Raw genomic sequence first — 22457 nt, 5'->3', positions numbered from 1 at the left:
CACATCCCCAGTAGGAAGTGTGCAGGAGGCAGCTGATCGATGTTTCTCTCTCATCGATGTTTCTGGCTCTCTATCTCTCTCCCTTCCTCTCTGTAAAAAATCAATAAAATATATTTAAAAAAATAAATAAATAAAAATAAAAAATAGCCGAAACCGGTTTGGCTCAGTGGATAGAGCGTCGGCCTGCGGACTGAAAGGTCCCAGGTTCGATTCCGGTCAAGGGCATGTGCCTGGGTTGCGGGCATATCCCCAGTAGGAGATGTGCAGGAGGCGGCTGATCGATGTTTCTCTCCCATCGATGTTTCTAACTCTCTATCTCTCTCCCTTCCTCTCTGTATAAAATCAATAAAATATATATATTTAAAAATAAAAAATAAAATATATAAAGGACCCTCAAAATTCAATATTATAGAAATAATGTTTTTACTGTTAATTTAACTTCGTAGTTTACATCAATGTATACTCTTAGCATTGCAGTTTTATGGATTTTCACAGATGTATAAAAATATGCATCCACCATACAGATTTATACAGAATAGTTTCACCACTCTTAAAAACTCTGTGCTTCACCAATTTGCCTCCCCCCAAATCCCTGGCAACCACTGGCCTTTTTACCATCTGTATAGACTGAATGTTTGTGTCCCTCCCCAAAATTCATATGTGAAACCTAATCCCCAAAGTGATGATATTCGGAGGCAGGATCTTTGGGAGGCACCTTAGGTCATGAGAGTAAAGCCCTTGTGAATGGGATTAAGTGTCCGTATTTTAAAAACTCCAGAGAGTTCCCTAGCCCTTCTACCATATGAGGACATAGGGAGAAGATAGCCAACTGACTATAAAGCAGGAAGTGGGCCCTCAGCAGACACCAAATCTGTCAGAGACTTGATCTTAGACTTTCCAGCCTCCAGAACTCTGACAAATAAGTTTATTTTGTCTATAAACTACCCAGATTCTGCTATTCTTTAGAGCAGCCAGAAAGGACTAAGAAATCTGTATAGTTTTGCATTTTCCAAAATGTCACATAGTTGAAATTAAACAGTATGTAGCCTTCAGATAGGCCTCTTTCATTTAGCATATTCATTTAAGTTTTCTTCGTTTCTTTTGCAGTGTGAGTACTCATTTATCTTTATTTCTGAATAATATTTTATTGTATGGACCTACCACAGTTTATCCTTGTTTATTCTTTCATGTTTGTATGATTCCTTGTTCACTATGTTTGCTCTCTGTTTTGTTTTTTTATAATCATTCCCTCTTTTCTGCCATCTCTTTTTTTTAAATCCTCATCCAAGGATATATTTATTGATTTTAGAAAGAGAAGAAGGGGGGAAGAGAGAGAGAGTAACATTGATGCAAGAAAGAAACATTACTTGGTTGCCTCCTGTGCGCCTCTGACCAGGGATTAAACATGCAACCTAGATGTGTACCTTGACCAGGAATCAAATCTGATACCTTTTTGTATAGGGTGAGGCTCCAACCAATTGACCCACCCAGGCCAGGGCTGCCATCTCTTTTGTGAATTGAGCATTTAATATAATTCCATTTTATGTCCTCTCATATCATGATTCTTTTTTATTATTTAAAGTTTTTCTATTGATTTTTTTGAGATCAATGAAGGGAGAGAGAGAGAGAGAGAGAGAGAGAGAGAGAGAGAGAGATCATTGTGGGAGAGAAAAATCAATTGGTTGCCTCCCTTATGCACCCCAAAAAGCATGTCTGTGGTACAACTGTATTCTTGGATCAGTAATTGAGGGGTTAAGACCAACCGCCAATAAAGACAGATTTTTCCCCTAATTGTCAGATAGCAGTTTGATATTCTATATTAAATTAAAATAATATTAGTGAATAAGAGTAGGTCTTATTCTTTTTTTTTTGAGTAGGTCTTATTCTTTTCCTGTATCCTCTATAGCACCTACTAAAGATTTTGGGCGTAAGTACCATTTAGTGGGTGATAATCTGGCTCAGAGAAAACACATCCATCGCATGGCACTTCAATTCTAATAATACAATTTACAAAATCACTAACTTTTAAAATTATGTCGTATTTACCTCCTTTCAGGACTAAATAAAAATCACAACGAAATTATACAAACATCACCCTAGCCAGGTTGGCTCCAGTGGATAAAGCGTTGGCTTGTGGAATGAAAGATCCTGGGTTCCATTCCAGTCAAGGGCACACACCTCGGGTGCATCCTGGCTCTGGTCAGGGCACATGTGAGAGGCAGCCAATCGATGTGTCTCTCACATGGATGTTTCTCTCTGTCTCTCCCCCTCCCTTCCATTCTCTCTAAAAGCCAAGAAAAATATCCTTGGGTGAGGATTATACAACAATCAACCAGGTCAACCATCTGAAAACTAGTTTAACAGATCTTATAACTAAGGATGCACAGAAGTCACACCAAGACTGGTAGGAAAGGCAGAAATGTGAAAGGAGATGGCCCTGAACCCATGTGCTTCAGTTGAGAATCCATCTCAACTATCTCAGCTGGAGAGGTACCCCTAAAAAGAAAGGGTCTCAACACCATGCTTGGCTTTCCAGCTCAGAGCACCAGTGCCAGGAAGAGGCACCCACCTAACATCTGGCTATGAACATTAGTGAGGATTCAGTCTGCCAGGGTGAGATGGATGGAAGACTGCTAAAAACCCTGGCACCCTCTGAAAGAGACAACACACAAAATTTTCTTTGTGCCACTCACTCTCAATTCCAGTAGAAAATGGCACCTCAGAGCACAGTGGAGTCATACAGGGAGAGATTGGGTTGTTTGGCTTCAGGGAAAGAGTTGAAGAAACAGCTGTCAAGGTTCCTGTGCTGAGTCCCTCTCCCACACCTCCCACAGGCACCATCTTTCCTGGTCAAGCATACCCGTTACATGGCATTAACTTGGGGAGATACACTAGACATATTTCCTGACTTCTCTGGTCCCCCCTGTCAAGCTCTTGCCCTGTGGAGGAATTAGCTAGCTGTAGTATTGCAGACCGTGGCAGGGTCTCGAGGAGATCTGGCAGACTCAGGAGGTTTCAAAGACAAGGGCAGACTGAGTGAAGCGGCTTCAGGGCGAGTGCCAATGTCCCTGTGCTCCTGACGGATGTCACCCCTACAGCGTGGTTCCCAGCCTTCTATTGGCCACGCCCACCTGAGCATCTCTAAACTCCGGATGCCCCCCTGTGACACACAATTCTTATCATTCACGGGGAGGAAGCCTAAAAGGCCATTAACTTGGACTAAACAAGCTTCCAAAGAACATGGCATCCAGGAATGAGAAAAATAAGAATGAAAGGACAGTTGAAGTACTGAGGAAGAAATCACTAAGAAATTGTTTTTAAAAATAATATGAAGCGATATGGAAATATAGCAAATAAAGTTTCAAAACATAATAGAGAACTGAAATGCATAAATATGTCACTATATATATTTATTTACTGTATATGAGGCCCCTAGAATCATAAGAAATGCAAAAAAAAAATTCACTGTTAATAACTCATTCTCGAATTGCCAACATTAAAAATAAAATTGCCTCCCTGTGGGCACTACTCATTGGGAACCACTGCTCTACAGCATGGGTGTGAAGAGATGCACTAGACTAGCCTCACACTGCCAGCTCACTGTGGCCTCGCCCTGCCCTGCTCATGCCTGCAGAAAAGTCTGCTGGCTGCCACAAGCCTAGACTTGCACTGCGGTCTTTTTGGAAGGCTTTCCAGGAGGTACCGGCAGACTTGGGTTGTCAGAGATGCACAGGGAGAGACTGAATTGTGTGGCTTTGATACAAAAGCCATTTTTTCTGAGTGCCCCAACATGTCAACATTCCTCTATACAGCCTTTATCCAAATGGCCAAACTTTAATATGCTTTAGCCTGATTGCCGGGGTTCTTGTCCCAGCATCTAGAAGGATTCAGCAATCTGGAGAAGGCTGTGCGTAGATTAAATAAGAGTCCAGAGATGAAGCATAATTTTGAAAGGCATTTGGAGGTCAGAGGAGCCTAGTTTGAAGGAAACTAAGATCTAAGTTCTAAGGCAGGGGTCCTCAAACTACGGCCCGCGGGCCACATGCAAATACAAATATTGTATTTGTTCCCGCTTTGTTTTTTTACTTCAAAATAGGATATGTGCAGTGTGCATAGGAATTTGTTCATAGTTTTTTTTAAAACTATAGTCCGGCGCTCCAACGGTCTGAGGGACAGTGAACTGGCCCCCTGTTTAAAAAGTTTGAGGACCCCTGTTCTAAGGTCTCAGGTCTCCTCGTCTCAGGACACCATGCTTTTTACTAACACAATTTGTCCTGAGGCGAGGTGGAGATACACACTTCAAAGGTCAGGGTTTCATACAGAGTCCATTGTCAGAATGGGGGAATTAGCCTATGGCTGTTCAGGTGTTTGGCCAGTAGGAGGCAATAACATATAGATTAAGATGCCCTTTAGCTGTCTGGCAGCCAAGAATCAATTTAATGTATCCTATTCAGGTTTGGGGAAATGCCTTTAGCCATTCCAACAGGTGACTACATGTGTGACTCAACCCTGTTGAGTCCCCAAGTTCCATCAACCTTTTGATGAAACTCTTGAAATTATGACATGCTGGAATTGGCTTCCGGCAACTGATGAACTTAACTGGCTCCTGATGACTCCCTGAGACCCCACCCCAGTGAAAAAGAATCTACAGACCCATGGCTGGTAGTGGCTGGCCTTGGTGTAGCCTGAGGCTTTTATTGAGTGGCCTCAGACCCAGCACTGGTGCAGAGTTTAAATCTGTATCAACCGGGTAAACAACACTTACACTTACCTTGTGACTCAGAAACTGCCTCATGCAACTCTCATACCACCAGAGGATCTTTCCGTGGCCGAGCCTAAGAAGCAGCAGGCAGGTGGAGGTGGCTCTTGAGGTGCCTTGGGCTTCTTGCTGGCCTTCCCCAAGCTCAGTACTGGTGAAAGCCAGCCTCAGTACACAGGTTCAGCAAAGGAAGCCAAAAAATGTGGATTGCCTTGTAGCATCTAACAGGTAGCCAAGGGCCAATCACTGGCAGTGTCAGATTGAGATGCATTGGAGTCCCTTTCAACATGCTCCAGCATGAACACACCCATTGTCTGGCTTCAAACCACATCATAGCATGACCCAATTAGCTCCACAAGCAGCATGCCCAAAAAGAGAACAGCAGGCACCAGACCCTGTTGGAGTGAATTCCAGTAGCTGGGGTCAGCCCACACACAGCAGCTCATACACTGTGGCCAAAGTCAGTTCTTAGTCAACCTATGGGTCAACCCCAGCCATTGCTGGGCCAACAGAATTCAAGACTGAACTATAACAGGAGAGAGAGCATAATCCATGGAAGAAACATTCCTGGAGCACCTAGCTTGGATGAACAGGGAAGCTACACCATTGAGCCCACTGAACACGTACTATATAAAGCCACCATACCAAGACTGGGAGACATAGCAGATCTACCTAATAAACAGAAATACATACTGAGAGGCAACCAAATGGGGAGACAAAGATTTAATGCCCCAAATGAAAGAACATGAGAAAACCCACCTCCCTAAAAATAACAAACCAAATAGGAGCAAGCAATCTACCAGATACAGAGTTCAAAATGATTATTAAAATGTTCAGTGAGCTTAGTACTTCAATAGAAAGATAGCAAGAATTGAAAAAAATAAAATAAAAACAAAACAGAAAAGGGCCCTAGCCGGTTTGGCTCAGTGGATAGAGCGTCGGCCTGTGGACTGAAGGGTCCCAGGTTCGATTCCGGCCAAGGGCACATGCCTGAGTTGCGGGCTCGATCCCCAGTAGGGGACGTGCAGGAGGCAGCCAATCGATGAGTCTCTCTTATCATTGATGTTTCTATCTCTCCCTCTTCCTTCCTCTCTGAAATCAATAAAGAAATATATTTAAAAACAAAAACAAAAACAGAAAAGGACCAGTCAAATAAAATACGCTAGTCTGAAATGAAGAATACTCTAGAACAGTGTTTCTCAACCTTCTGGCCCTTTAAATACAGTTCCTCATGTTGTGACCCAACCATAAAATTATTTTCGTTGCTGCTTCATAACTGTAATGTTGCTACTGTTATGAATCGTAATGTAAATATCTGATATGCAGGATGGTCTTAGGCGACCCCTGTGAAAGGGTCGTTCGACTGCCAAAGGGGCCGCGACCCACAGGTTGAGAACCGCTGCTCTAGAAGAAATCAATATTTTTATTGATTTCAGAGAGGAAGGCTGAATAAAACAAAGGATTAACTCAATGATGTAGAAGACAATGTAGCAGAAAACACCAAAGCAGAGCAATAAAAAAAAAAAAAGGATCTTAAGCTATAAGAATAGCCCTAGCTGATTTGGCTCAGTGGATAGAGCCTCGGCCTGCAGACTGAAGGGTCCCAGGTTTGATTCCAGTCAAGGGCATGTGCTTGGGTTGCGGGCTTAACCCCCAGTGGGGAGTGTGCAGAAGGCGTCCAATCAATGGTTCTCTCTGAGCACTGATGTTTCTATCTCCCTCTCTCTCTCTCCCCCTTCCTCTCTGAAATCAATAAAAATATTTTTTTAAAAATAAACTATGAGAATAGTTTAGGGGATCTCTGGCCTCTGGGACAATATCCTATATAATAAAAACCTAATATGCAAATCGACTGAACAGCAGAACGACTGGTGGAACAACCAGTTGCTATGACACGAACTGACCACCAGGGGGAAGACACTCAACACAGGAGCTGCCCACAGGCCCCAGGCCAGCCAAGGCCAGTGCCAGTGGGAGGTCCCTCCATTTGCCCTGCTGGTCGCCCTGCAGAGGGAGGTGGTGGTGGCACCAGTGGGTGGGGCCAGCGAGTGGGCAGTGTCAGGCCAGCCAAAGCAGGTGCCAGCGGGGGCCCCCCAGTCACCCTGCTGGTTGCCCCACATATCAGCCCTGATTGCTGGTCAGGCCTAGGGACCCTACCCATGCACGAATTTCATGTACCAGGCCTCTAGTCAAGTATAACATCTGTATCATATAAGTACCAGAAGGAAAAAAGAACAAAAATAATGACTGAAAGTGTTCCTAATATGGTGAAAAAAATTACACAAAAGTCCATACAGCACAGAGAATCTCAAACAAGATGAACCCAGAGTAGCCCACACCACAAGTAAAGTTAAAGACAAAGGGAGAATCTTAAAAGCATCAAAAGAAACACAGTTACCTACAAAAAGCTCCTACAAGACTGTCAACTGATTTCTCAACAATTCTTTCTTAATAACTAATTATTTCCCCCTTAATAGTGTGTAAAATTATTGGAATGTTAATTTTTATTGCATAGAGTCAGGAGCATGCTGAATAGTGCTGTTTCCTGCCATAGGAGCTTTAAAAGGAAGTTTTGTAAAATCAACAGTAAAGGTGGGGATGATTAAGAAATTGCTATTAGGAATAACTATGGGATTATTGGTTTTACCAGAGATAGAGGCATACATAAGATGGCAATCAAGCATTCAGACAGGTTCCCTGTGAAGGCTTAGGTTTGAAAGCATCCTATATAATAAAAGGGTAATATGCAAATAGACCAAATGGCAGAACAACCAAACAACCAAAGTGTAATCTATACTAATTATAGAGGAATATGCAAATTGTCCAGGACACCGTTACATAACGACCAATCACAACGGAGGCGGAGCCATGGCGGAGAGGTCTCAGAATGCCTGCACCGGGGGTCTAAAGGGCACGGAGAGGAAGGGAGAGCAGAGAGGCAGTTAGGGGGATCAGGCCAGGAGGGGAGGGCAGTTAGGGGGATCAGGCCAGGAGGGGAGATAAGTTAGGGGGATAGGCCACCAGGGGAGAGCAGTTTGGGCCATCAAGAAGGCAGGTAAGTGAGCGGTTAGGAGCCAGTGGTTCTGGATTGCAAGAGGGATCCCAGATTGAAGAGGGTGCAGGCTGGGCTGAAGGATTCCCCTGACCCCGTGAATGAATTTTGTGCACCGGGCCTCTAGTATGCTAATGATATGCTAAGGCTGCTCAACCGCTCGCTATGATATGCACTGACCACCAGAGGGCAGAAGCTCCGACCAGTAGGTTAGCTTGCTGCTGGGGTCCAGCCAATCAGGACTTAGCAAGATGGGCCAGACACACCCTGGAGCCCTCCCGTGGTCCCTCCCTGGCCAGACCGTGCACCAGTGGGGTCCCTCAGCCTGTTCTGCACCCTCTTGCAATCCGGGACCCCTCAGGGGATGTCAGAGAGCCAGTTTCAGCCTGATCCCACAGGCCACTCCCCTTGGGAGGGCGCCAGACACAGGGCTCGCAAGCCCAAGGCAGGCACAGTGGGGCTGGGATGAGAAGGAGCGGCAGGTAGGAGTTGCAGGCGGCATTGGACTGTGGGTTTTGGCCCCATCCCTGCAGGCCACCCAGAGGGACACCACGAATTCGTGCACCGGGCCTCTAGTTTTATCATATTATTTGAATATCAAGGTTTCCCATTTACAAGGTTTGAAACAGAAAAAATCAGTAAGTACTATATAGCCAAGGCATGAAATAACTAGAACACACAAACATAGGAGGGGTGACCAGCTTGTCACAGGAGATTTGAGGTCACTAATTTGCCCAGGAATAAAAACAGTATGACAATAATGAAATACACATGAGGATTATGCATCGCAGAAGCTGACTACTGGCTGGCCCCCGATCGTGGGAAGTCAGTCTGCTTCTAGTTCCATCTCCTTTTTGTCTGAGTCGTTGTCGCAGACAAGGGGATAATTTTATTTGAATTTTCCTATAGGCTGTTATGTCTAATCAGGTAAATGGGTTGCAAGTGCAGGAGCTTTTTAAATGAGAATCATAAATCCCTGAGTTAATACCTTTTAACTTTGTGGTGCAAGGCTTAGTTAACTACCCTGTGTGTTCCCGGCAGCAAGGCTGGAGGGAGTCCTTGAAGAGGTGTCTTTTTCAACAGACCACATCTCCAGGTTATAGGTTATGATGTTCAATGTCTTTGTGTCCCAGGAGCATACTGTGAAAAGATCACTCTGCAAGCTTGTCTTAATTTCAAGAGTTTCTATAAATTCTTTACAATAAGCCAAACGGTCTGCTTAATAAGACAGGTTAATACATTCCTGATCTGAACTCAAAGGTCTTCTAGTGCCAAACCAGTTTGCCTCAGTGGATAGAGCATCGGCCTGCGGACTGAAGGATCCCAGGTTCGATTCCGGTCAAGGGCATGTACCTTGGTTGCGGGCACATCCCCAGTAGGAGGCGTGCAGGAGGCAGCTGATCGATCTCTCTCATCGATGTTTCTAACTCTCTGTCCCTCTCCCTTCTTCTCTGTAAAAAAATCAATAAAATATATATTTTTTTTTAAAAAAGGTCTTCTAGTAATGACTTTTTATAGGGGACAATCAATGTTTACCAAAGGGAGTGGGTCTTTGGTTAAGTAATATCAAGGGAAGGGCTTTAAACAAAGGCAGATTCAATAAGGGGGTCAGTGGGGGCGGAGAGGTGGGACAATCTGTAATACTTTCAACAATAAAGATAATTCTACAAGGAAGGAAGGAAGGAAGGAAGGAAGGAAGGAAGGAAGGAAGGAAGGAAGGAAGGAAAGGAAGGAGGGAGGGAGGGAGGGAGAGAGGGAGGGAGGAAAGGAGGGAGGAAGGGAGGGAGAAAGGAAAGAGAAAAAGCCCAGCTGGTGTGGCTCAGTATAGAGCATTGACCTATGAACCAGGAGGTCACAGTTCAGTTCCTGGTCAGGGAACATACCCGGGTTTTGGGCTCAATTCCCAATAGGGGGTGTGCAGGAGGCAGCTGATTAATGATTCTCTCTCATCATTGATGTTTCTATCTCTCTCTCTCTCTTCCTGTCTGAAATCAATAAAGTGTCTGTTTTGTTTTGTAAGAAGAGGAAAAGATACCAGGAGTGCACACACACAGGCCATGGTGAGGAGGCAGGGGAAGGCAGCAGTCGGTGAGTCATGGGTAGAGATCTCAGAGAAACCCACTCTGCTAACACCTTGTTCTTGAACTTCCAGCCTCCAGAACTGTGAGAAAATTAATTTCTGTTGTTTAAAATAATAAAAAATAAGAATCAATAAGTGCTCTGGCTCATATGGCTCATAGAGTCATCCTGTGCACAAAAGGTTGCCAGTGTGATTCCTGGTTGGGGCACATACCCAGGCTGTGAGTCCAATCCCCAGTTGATATGGGTATGGGAGGCAGCCGACCGACATTTCTCTCTTACATTGATGTTTCTCCCCCACTCCCTTGCTCTTGCTCTAAAGTCAGTACACACACACACACAAAAAGATTCAACAAATTTTGACAATTTGATTCTTATTACCTCATCAGTTTGTCCACAATACCAGAGGGCTAGAGGTGATAATTGCAATGGTAATGTTGCAGTACTGGCCAAATTTCACAAAACTCTCATAAAATATATAGGTAATGTGGACTTCCCAGTTACTGTGGCCCTTCTAGAAGTATTTGAGTAACTGCTGCAGCTGTAGCCCTTTGACATGGGAATGCCTTTACCTTTGAGAGTACATGCAAATTATCACTAATATATGTTTATTCTTAAGAAGTGGGTAATTCAATTAAAATCCGTTTTGCAAGCCTCAAAATTCTAACATATCAATATGTTATGGGTTCACTCAGCAAGATAGACCACCAACTCCAAATTTAAATTTAAGAGCCTTTATTGAGCTGGCCAGCTGATCACAGTCACAGCACCCTGCCGAAGCAGAGGCCGAACTGCAGGGATGACTACAGGAGTTACATTTTATATTAAATATTGTGGAGGCCCAGAGAAAAATGGGTCTTTCAAATTCTGGGCCCCCCACTATGGTGGAAACTCTCTTTATTTATACTTTTTCCAGTCTTTTGTCTCCCAAATTTGGAATGAGACTTCCGGGCCATCTGAGAAAGAAGGCCTGTGTGCTGGGAAGGGGCCATGAGACCATATCTCAAGGCCTGGCCTGATGTCAGTACCTTCCTATCTGTGTGTTTTAGGGACAGACAGCACAGCGCGACCCATCTGGCCGAAGTGCCAGATATGCAGCCCAGTACATTCCCCACTGGTTTTATGTACATGAGTCAAATCATTGACTCTTTTGGGTCATTGTTGGGGAGGGAGTTATATTGACCCCTGAGGACTATAAGCTTGATAGAATTAATTCTTTGCAGAATAATGTCAGTGGGCCTGTTTATAAGATAAGGGCCAGGAGTAATCTTCAGAGGGTCCGAAGAGTGCTGGACTCTCTATTTTGCCTGGGCTGTCTTAAGCCGGGTGTGATGAAGCCATGTCGGGATCCTGTCGACCTTGACTGCCGTGGGGGTGGTCCTTTCCAGGCAGGAGTCAGTCCTTGGGTGGCAAATTTCTTTACCCAAACAGAGTCACCAGGTTGGAAGGGATGAACCGGATACAGGCAGATCATCTTGGACGTGCTTCTGGTCTGCTTTCTGGGTAGACTGTAAAGCCTGAAAGAACGTGAGTAAACTGGTGAGATGAGTAGTTCAGGGTCTGGAAGAGTCACTAGAATCTGTAGAGGCCCCACTGGTTTTAGGGCAGCCTCCTGGGCTGCTTCATCTGCAGCCTAGTTCCCTCTTGCTTCTGGGGAGTCAGTGCCAGTTGGCCCATCGTCCTTGCTCTGCTCATGTCTGTCTAACTGCCTACTATATTACCTCAAGGATCCTGGCTCTGAATTCTTTCAGGGAAAATGGGCGTTGAATTCTCTTCTGTAGCTGCTTCATGCTGAGGAGGGACAGAAGTTTCTCTCAGAGCCAAGAGATCCTTGCTGTCTGTCAGAGGGACGATGAGGCCTGGGCATAGAAAGAGGTGGGTTTGTGACCTGGCAGAGACAAACTGTAACAAATGGTCTGGCGGGAGGGAAAGAAAACATTTCAGTTTTAATAACCTCCATTGAAATAGAGTTTTTCTCCTTAAAATTATCCCTCTGTTTATTAAAATACTACTTTACTTACTGTATTCAATTTGGCCTGATTGTTTGCATAAACACAACAAGAATGGTAACCGACTACCTTTGCTGGAATCTCATGATTGAATCTTAATGTGGCCCATAGGGCCAGGAAGCCAAGCCATCTAGCCGCCTGCCTGCAGTATCTGCTGCCCATTGTCCTTGCTTCAAGGCCCTTCTCAGCAGCCCTCCTACTCGTCTTGGCCCAGAGTGCATGGGGGTTCCGTGCTCCCCTTCTACGCTGACCAACCGCCAGTGATGGTAGGGCATAGGCCTGACGCTCCAGGGCCAGCTATTTTCAGGGCTACCAAGCAAGATACCAGGCTTTCTCCGTGGCACTCTTATTGGCTTCAAGTCTTCAGAGCTCAGACAGGGCTCTCTAAAACATGATACTCCAGTCGAAGTTTTCATTCAATAAAACCACTATTGGAAACCGGACTTATTGAATATATGCAAAGAAATGTATTGCCATGATTTATTAAGCATTGCCAAATTTCGGAGGAATTACATAAGGAGAAAAAGCCACTGACCTGCCTTAAGATCTTTTGATTTTCCTTGCCAGTCCTTTTTAAGGACTTTCCAGAGTTATAACAAAACAGTAACTGTTGGATTTCTTTTATCAGTCCTTCCTAAGTACTTTGGCATAACTATTTACCCTCTGTTTAGGAGGCAGAATATAAATTATTTACTCTTTCTGACTTACTGGCCTGTACCATTTGATTAATTTCCTTTCAACATTTCTCTTCTCCTTCTTATCACATACACAACCTTTCTAAATTTCATACTTTCAAATTAGCCTTTAAACCTTCTTTCTATGTCCTTTAAAAATGCATAACCATGCCTCAGACCTTCTACTCAGTAATTCCTTATTCTTAGAAACCTCAATCCTTTAATGATTACTATAAAGTAAACAGCCAGTATTTCTTAGATTACTAAGAGCAGGTGCTTCCTTCCCTATGCAATTTCAAGTATTGGAGGGGTTAAAGAAAACAAAACGGGGCAGAGAAAAAACTTACTGTGCTTAGCAGCTTGCGGCCTTGAGTCCAACAGATAAGTAAAAATCAACAAAAAACTATCTCTCCCTGCTCTCCTCGTTGATGTCAGTTCAGCCAGGCAGGCGGGTGGACAGACACTCTCTTTGACTCTCCAAGCAGCACCCCCTCGAGGCCCTCAGATTCCCTGCATGACCCCACCTGCCCTACCTGCCCTGGGAGCTGAGGAGGGTGGAGGATGGGAAGGCATCCAGGGCTCAACCGGGAGGGGCCGTGGGAGGGGGAGGGAGGGGCAGAGCTGGGAGCACCACAGACCCCCGGTGGGAGTTAGAGGCCCTGATCTGGAAGCTGACCGCCTGTCCCAGCATCTCAGGAGCGTTTCTTTCTCTGGAAACACCAAAAGCATTGCCTTCGGCTGTGGGGCTTGGGCTGGTCTGGGCCGCTCCGTTCTGTGTGCGGGATCCTCTCTGTCCGGGAACTGGAGTCGGACGCCCTGGGCAAGCCCGTTGCATTGGACCCTGAGCCCTTTTGTGTCACCCGTGACCCTGGTTCTAGGCACAGCTGATCTGTGTGTCCACAGGGGGCTTCATTTTCCTAGTTTTCAACGTTTGCTTTAAATAATACTGTACTTTCTGTTTTGTTGTTTTTTGTACCAAAAATAAAACCATTTGCTTGTTTCCAATAAGTACTTGTCACCACTGAAGAGAGCTTGGGGGGGCGGCGAGGCGGGGGTTGTGGAGGGATGAGGACCTCCGCCGGCAATGACCCGCTGCCTGGACCTCAGGGTGGGAGGCCGGTCGTGAACACTCCACGTCCCTCGCGTGGAGTCACACTAAGGGCTGGGTTTGCAGCCAGCTGCCGGAGACCCTGCCTTCCCGGGGGGAGCGGAGCATGGGCCTCCTCCCCCCACACCCCACACTGTCCCTCAGGCTCTGGCTTCCCTCCAGCGCACCCCAGAGCCGCCACCTCGGCTCCCACCGGTTCCACGGTCTCCGCACCGCCCGGGGGGTGCTGCCGCCTCCTGCTGTCTCCCCGCTTCCTCTGCCCCTCTGCTCCTGACACAGGAGCCAGCGGGCCCTCGCCTACAGCCCGGGCGCCTCCCCCTGCAGTCGGGGGACACCAGGGTCTCACGGGCCCTCCATTCCTGCAGGATGTGCCCCGGCCCAGCCTCGACCCCCTTCCGCTCAGCCTCTTGCTCCTCCCGCTGCCCCTCCGCGTGATGCCCCTCCGTGCAATGCCCTTCTCCAGGCGCCCGCCTGCTCTCCGCCCTCCTCCCTCCGGCCACTTCCCCTCAGCGAGCCTCCCTGTGCCCCGTCCTCCGTCCTCCCTCCTCCGGAGGCCCTGTTAAGCCCAGATTTCAGGATCCCCAATAGACCACCAGGGAGCCAGCCGAGTCTGATGCAAAAGCAGAAAGAGTCTTTATTCGGGCTAGCTCAGGCTCCCCGACCACACTCGCCGACGCAGCGGCGGGGTGGGCAGAGAGACAGAGCCCTGTGGGAAGAGGGGTTTTATGGGGGGTTTGGAGTAAGGGGAGGAGAGAGGACTGTGGGCCCTGCCGATTGGCCAGGTGCAAGTCAGGGTCTTGTTACCCAGGATGTGGTTATGTCTATGGCGCACACTTCCTTTGATTGTCATTGGTTAGTTTAAAGAGCAGAGGCTTGGGCTTCCGGGAAGAAGCTCCTTGCCGACCACATGGCTAATGGCTGCTGCCCAAAAATGGAGGATTTGGGGCAAGATGGAGGGCATAGCCCTCGCCCTTTCACCCCTATGTGGCTTCATTCCCATGTGTTCATGGTGTACGATCCTCTGACGGCTGCACCTCACGTCTGTCTGAGGCTGTTTCCTCCCCGCACCCTGTCCTCTCCTGGCGGAACGCACGCTCTGTAGGACAGGGCAGCCGGCTCCCTCTTGCTCTGCGAGCACCGGGCTCCGCCCGGGACGGGGGGGGCTCAGCAGTGAGACGGTTGGGTGTGAAGGCCATGGGAAGGCAGACTCACCGGGGGCCCAGGGCCCTGAGCTCTGGGCCAGTGCTCGGGGTGGGGCGTGGAAGCCCGGTGTTTGTTTTCTCACGAGAAGGCAGGACGAAGAGAATGGAAAAGGAACAGTGTGTGTTTTCCCTCAACTACTTAAAAGCTGACAATCTCCTTCCATTCTGAAAGCTGTGAATAGAAACCTTTAGATCAACCCTGTGAGGCGGGTTCTGGGATTAGCTGAGGTTCCGTGGAGAGTGCGTGGTGTTCTCTGCCACAAGGACGGTGCTTAGTAGCCGCCAGCCTTTAGTGCTGTTTTCCCGCACTGGTGGATGGCCTGCGGGGCTCCCCACCAAGGAGTGCTCCCACTGTGGGAGCACACTGACCGCCAGGGGGCAGCTGCTGCATTAAGGGTCTGCCCCTGGTGGTCAGTGCATGTCATAGCGACTAGTCAACTGGTCGTCCTGGTCATTCCACCATTTGGTTGCTAGGCTTTTATTATATAGGATAGGATAGTATTGAGAGTTCTAGCCAAAGAAATTAGACAAAGAAAAAGCATCCAAATTAGAAAGGAAAAAGTCAGCCCAGTGGTGTGGCTCAGTGGTTGAGCATCGCCCTATGAACCAGGAGGTCACAGTTCAATTCCCAGTCAGGATATATGCCCGGGTTGTGGGCTTGATCCCCAATGTGGAGAGTGCAGGAGTCAGCCAATCAATGATTCTTTCTCATCATTAATGTTCTGATCTCTCTCTCTCCCTCTCCCTTCTTCTCTGAAATCAATAAAAAAAAAATGTTTTTAAAGGCACTTTAACATTTTTTGTAAAACTGGTAACAAAATCCTTTAGTTTTTTCTTTTCAGGAAGCCTCTCTATTTCTCCTTCAATTTTAAATGAAAGCTTTGCTGGGTAAAGTAATCTTGGTTGTAGGTCCTTGCTTTTCCCTTCTGGCCTGAAATGTTTCTATTGGAAAACAGTTGACCGTCTTATGAGAGCTCCTTTGCTGTTAACTGTCTTTCTCTTACTGCTTTAAGATTTTCTGTTTGTCTTTAAGCTTTGCCATTTTAATTATTATTTGTCTTCGTGTGGATCTCTTTGGGGTCATCTTGTTTGGGACTATCTGAGCTTCCTGGACTTGTGTGTTTATTTCCTTCACTAGGTTATGGAAGTTTTCAACCATTATATCTTCAAATATGTTGCCAATTCTTTGCTCTCTCTTTCTCTTCTCCTTTCGGTACCCTTATGATGTGAGTGTTTCTATGCTTCATGCTGTCCCAAAGGTCCCATAAAACATCCTTTTTTTAAATTCTTTTTTCATTTTGCTGCTCTGATTGGGTATTTTTTCTACTTTGTCTTCTAAATTGCTGATTCGATCCTCTGCTATATTCAGACTACTATTTATTCCTTCCAGTGTATTGTCCATTTTAGACATTGTATTCTTCATTTCTGACTAGTTGGGTTGTTTTATGGTTTCTATGTCCTCTTTCATGGTGCTGAGAATCCTTGAACTTTGACTTTATATCTGATAAATTGCTTGCCTCCCTTTCACTTAGCTTATTTTCTGGAGATTTCTCCTGTTCTTTCATTTGGGGCTTGTTTCTTTGTCTCCCCATTTTGACTGCCTCTTTGTGTTCATTTCTATTTATTAGATACTGGAGGCCCGGTGAACGAAATTCATGCACTCTGCGGGGTGCAGGGAAGGGTAAGGATCCCTCAGCTCAGCCTGTACCCTCTCACAGTCTGGGAGCTCTTGGGGCATGTCCAACTGATGGCTTAGGCCTACTGCCCAAGGGAAGTGGGCCAAAGCTGGCAGTCAGACATCCTTAGCGCTGCTGTGGAGGCGGCAGAGGCTCCTGCCACCGCTGCTGCGCTTGCCAGCTGTGAGCCCAGCTTCTGGCTGAGTGGCATTCCCCCTGTGGGAGTGCACGGACCACCAGGGAGCAGACACTCAACACAGGAGCTGTCCACTGGTGGTCAATGCACGTCATACCGACCAGTCGTTTTTTGTTGTTTTTTTTTTGCAGTTCAAATTTTTTGTCTTTATTGATGTTTTTTAATATATTTTATTTTATTGCTTACAGTCTTACAAAGGATATTACATATGTGTCCCTTTTTTTCCCCCGCCCTTGACAATCCCCTGGCCTCCCCTACCCCACAGTGTCTTATGTCCATTGGTTATGCTTATATGCATGCATACAAGTCCTTTGGTTGATCTCTTACACCCCTCCCTCCTGCCACCCAACCTCCCCAGCCTTCCCGCTACAGTTTGACAATCTGTTTGAGGCTGCTCTGCCTCTGTATCTATTATTGTTCAAAAGGTTATAATGGTCTCTATTATCCATGAATGAGTGAGATCATGTGGTATTTTTCCTTCATTGACTGGCTTATTTCACTTAGCATAATGCTCTCCAGTTCCATCCATGCCGTTGCAAATGGTAAGAATTCCTTCTTTTTTACAGCAGCATAGTATTCCATCGTGTAGATGTACCACAGTTTTCTAATCCATTCATCTACTGATGGGCACTTAGGCTGTTCCCAGATTCTAGCTATGGTGAATTGTGCTGCTATGAACATATGGGTGCATATATCCTTTCTGATTGTTGTTTCTGGTTTCTTGGGATATATTCCTAGAAGTGGGATCACAGAGTCAAATGGGAGTTCCATTTGTAGTTTTTTGAGTAAATTCCATACTGTCTTCCATAGTGGCTGCACCAGTCTGCATTCCCACCAGCAGTGCACGAGGGTTCCTTCTTCTCCACATCCTCTCCAGCACTTGTCGTTTGTTGATTTGTTGATGATAGCCATTCTGACAGATGTGAGATGGTACCTCATTGTTGTTTTGATTTGCATCTCTCGGATGATTAGTGACTTTGAGCATGTTTTCATATGTCTCTTGGCTTTCTGAATGTCCTCTTTTGAAAGGTGTCTATTTAGGTCCTTTGCCCATTTTTTGATTGTATTGTTTATCTTCCTTTTGTTAAGTTGTATGAGTTCCCTATAAATTTTGGAGATTAGACCCTTATCAGATATGACATTGGCAAATATGTTTTCCCACGCAGTGGGTTTTCTCGTTGTTTTGTTGATGGTTTCTTTTGCTGTGCAGAAACTTTTTATTTTGATGTAGTCCCATTTGTTTATTTTCTCTTTAGTTTCAAGTGCCCTAGGAGCTGTATCAGTGAAGAAATTGCTTCGGCATATGTCTGAGATTTTGTTGCCTTTGGCTTCTTCTAGAATTTTTATGGTTTCCTGTCATACATTTAAGTCCTTTATCCATTTTGAGTTTATTTTTGTGTATGGTGTAAGTTGGTGATCTAGTTTCATTTTCTTGCATATATCTGTCCAATTTTCCCAACACCATTTATTGAAGAGACTGTCTTGACTCCATTGTATGTTCTTGCCTCATTTGTCAAATATTAATTGAGCATATTGGTTCGGGCCAATTTCTGGGCTCTCTATTCTATTCCATTGATCTATATGCCTGTTTTTGTGCCAGTACCAGGCAGTTATGAGAACAGTGGCTTTGTAATACATCTTGATATCTGGTATTGAGATCCCACCTACTTTTTTCTTTCTCAGGGTTGCTGTAGCTATTCGGGGTCTTTTTTTATTGCAGATGAATTTTTGGAGAGTTCGTTCTAGATCTGTAAAGTATGCCGTTGGTATTTTAATGGGAAGTGCATTGAATTTATAGATTGCTTTGGGTAGTATAGACATTTTAATGATGTTGATTCTACCAATCCATGAACACGGTATGTTCTTCCATCTGTTTATGTCTTCCTCTATCTCTTTTTTCAACGTCCTGTAGTTTTCTGAGTAGAGGTCTTTTACCTCTTTAGTTAAGTTTATTCCTAGGTAGCTTAATTTTTTTGGTGCGATGGTGAATGGGATTGTTTTTATAATCTCTCTTTCTGAAAGTTCACTATTGGTGTATAGAAATGCCTCAGCTTTCTTGGGGTTAATTTTGTATCCTGCTACATTGCCAAATTCATGTATTAAGTCTAGTAGCTTTTTGATGGAGTCTCTAGGGTTTTGTATGTATAATATCATGTCATCTGCAAATAAGGACAGTTTTACTACCTCTTTTCCAATTTGGATGCGTTTTATTTCTTCATCTTGCCTAATTGCAATGGCTAATACTTCCAGTACTATGTTGAACAGGAGTGGTGAGAGTGGGCATCCCTGTATTGTTCCTGTTCTTAGGGGAAATGGTGTTAGTTTTTGTCCATTAAGTATGATGTTGGCTGTGGGCCTGTCATATATGGCTTTTATTATGTTGAGGTATGATTCTTCTACTCCCGCCTTGCTGAGAGTTTTTATCAAAAATGGGTGTTGAATTTTGTCAAATGCTTTTTCTGCATCAATTGATATGACCATGTGGTTTTTTTCTTTCAATTTGTTTATGTGATGTATCACGTTTATTGATTTGTGGATATTGTACCATCCTTGCATCCCTGGGATAAATCCTACTTGGTCATGGTGTATGATCATTCTGATGTACTGCTGGATCCGATTTGCTAAGATTTTGTTGAGGATTTTGGCATCTATGTTCATGAGGGATATTGGCCTGTAGTTCTCTTTCATTGTGTTGTCTTTACCTGGTTTTGGTATTAGGGTGATGCTGGCTTCATAGAATGAGCTTGGAAGTGTTCCTTCCTCTTGAATTTTTTGTAGTAGTCTGAGGAGGATAGGTTTTAGGTCTTCCTTGAATGTTTGGTAAAACTCCCCTGTGAAGCTGTCTGGCCCCAGGCTTTTGTTTGCTGGAAGCTTTTTGATGACTGCTTCAATTTCTTCCATAGTTATTGGCCTATTGAGATTTTTGGATTCTTCCTGATTGAATTTTGGAAGGTTGTATTTTTCTAGGAATTTGTCCATTTCCTCCAGGTTGTCTAGTTTGTTGGAGTAGAGCTGTCCATAGTATTTTTTAACAATCATTTGTATTTCTGTGGGGTCTGTTTTTATTTCGCCTCTATCATTTCTGATTTTGTTTATTTGGGTCCTCTCTCTTTGCTTCTTGGTGAGTCTGGCTAGAGGTTTGTCAATTTTGTTTATCCTTTCAAAGAACCAGCTCTTGATTTTGTTGATCTTTTGTATTGTTTTTTTGGTCTCTATGTCATTTATTTCTGCTCTAATCTTTATTATCTCCTTCCTTCTACTCACTCTGGGGTTTTCTTGTTGCTGTCTTTCTAATTCTTTGAGTTGTAGAGTTAGATGATTTACTACCATTTTTTCTTGTTTTTTGAGATAGGCCTGTAGAGCTATAAACTTCCCTCTCAGGACTGCTTTCATTGTGTCCCATAGGTTTTGGATTGTTGTGTTTTCATTGTCTTTAGTTTCCAGGATGTTTTTGATTTCTTCTTTGATCTCATTGTTAACCCAATCAATATTTAATAACATGCTATTCAGCTTCCAAGTGTTTGAGTATTTGGGGTTGTTTTTATTGTAGTTTATTTCTAATATTATGCCATCGTGGTCTGAGAAGATGCTTGGTATGATTTCAATCTTCTTGAATTTGGGGAGACTGTACTTGTGACCCAATATGTGGTCTATTTTTGAATATGTCCCATGAGCATCTGAGTGGAATGTATATTCCATGGCTTTGGGGTGAAGTATTCTGAAGATGTCTATTAAGTCCATCTGATCTAGTGAGTCATTTAGGAATGCTGTTTCTTTGCTGATTGTTTGTCTAGAGGACTTATGCAGTGATGTCAGTGGTGTATTAAAGTCTCCTACTATGATTGTATTGTTGTCAATCTCTCCTTTGATATCTTCCAGGAGTTTTTTTTATGAATTTGGGTGCACATATGTTTACCAGAGTTATATCTTCTTGTTGTATTGATACCTTCAATATTATGAAGTGGCCTTCCTTATCTCTTGTTATGGCCTTCACTTTGAGGTCTATTTTGTTCGATATAAGTATTGCTACCCCAGCCTTCTTTTCATTTCCATTTGCCTGAAAGATATTTTTCCATCCCTTCACTTTCAGTCTGTGTGAGTCCCTTCTAATGAGGTGGGTCTCTTGTAGACAGCAGATGTATGGGTCATGTTTTTTTATCCATTCAGCCACTCAATGTCTTTTGGTTGGAGCATTTAGCCCGTTTACATTTAAAGTTATTATTGAAAGGTACTTGTTTGTAGCCATTTCTTTTTTTGTGTGGCTGTTTTCTTTCTGAGCTTTTTATTTCTTCTTTTTACACTAGTCCCTTTAGCATTTCTTGCATTGCTGGCTTGGTGGTGATAAACTCCCTTAGCCTTTTTTTGTCCGTGAAGCTTCTTATTTCCCCTTCAATTTTGAATGATAGCCTTGCTGGATAGAGTATTCTTGAATTCAGTCCTTTGCTTTGCATCACTTTGTAAATTTCTGTCCATTCTTTTCTGGACTGATGTGTTTCTGTTGAGAAATCATTTGATAATCTAATGGGAGATCCCTTGTATGTAACTTTCCGTCTCTCTCTTGCAGTCTGTAAGATTCTCTCTTTGTCCTGAACATTTGACATGGTAATTATGATGTGTCTTAGTGAGGGTCTTTTTGGGTTCACCTTGTTTGGGACTCTCTGGGCTTGTGTGACTTTTTCTTCCCCACTTCAGGGAAGTTTTCTGATATTATTTCCTAGAATAGGTTTTCTAATCCGTGTTCATCTTTCTGTTGTTCTGGCACCCCTATTATTAGTATGTTGTTTCGTTTCATGTTGTCCCAAAGCTCCCTTAGACTCTCCTCCTGTCTTTTAATTTTTTTTCTCCAATTGCAGTACAGTTTGGGTGTGTTTTGCTTCCTTGTCTTCTAATTCACTAATTTGGTCCTCTGCTTCTCCTAGTCTACTATTGATACTTTCAATGGTGTTTTTTATTGCAGCTATATCACTCTTCATTTCTTCTTGGGTCTTAAGTTGTTGATTTTTTCATCTGTTTCTTCTTGCTTCTTCCATATGTTATTGATTTTTTCATCTGTTTCTTCTTGCTTCTTGCATAGGTAGTTGACTTTTTCATCTGTTTCTTCTAGCTTCTTGCATAAGTTGTTGACTTTTTCCTCCGTCCGGTTTATGCACTCTAGAACCCTTATTCTGAATTCTTTTTCTGTCATGTTGCATGCCTCTGTATCATTTAGCTGCTTTTCTGGCGAGTCCTCTTTTTCTTTCATTTGGGGGTTTCTTTGTCTACCTATGTGTGATCTCACTGACATATCTAGACATTGAGTCATTCAGTGGCTGCTCCCTGGGTGGCAGTGACTCTTTGGGATGTGGTTGCTCCTCAGGCAGTTGTGGTAGCAGCTGCTCCTCAATTGGCAGCAGCTCCTCTGGTGGGTCTGTTCACAGCTGTGGTGGCTCTTCTGGCTGGCGGGGGGAGGTTTCACGTACAGCTGCTGTTCCTCAGACAGAGGGTGTGGTGCTCAGGAGGCTGCTGTTGCTTGGTTCTGCTGCGTTGATTTAATGGCACAAAATACAACACAACAAGGCACCACGTACCAGGCACTAAACACAAATATATTCATGATATTAATAACCCCAAATACAGGTGACCACCCGAATTAAGAGAATTAGGGGATAAGGAAGAATGAAGAGAAAAAGATAAAAGAAAAAAAAGAAAAGAAAAGTATGGAC

Source organism: Myotis nattereri (genome assembly GCF_964212035.1).
Source record: "Myotis nattereri genome assembly, chromosome: 7".
Lineage (NCBI taxonomy): Eukaryota > Metazoa > Chordata > Mammalia > Chiroptera > Vespertilionidae > Myotis > Myotis nattereri.
The sequence above is the reverse complement of the archived record's forward strand: the minus strand, read 5'-3'. Positions refer to the sequence as shown.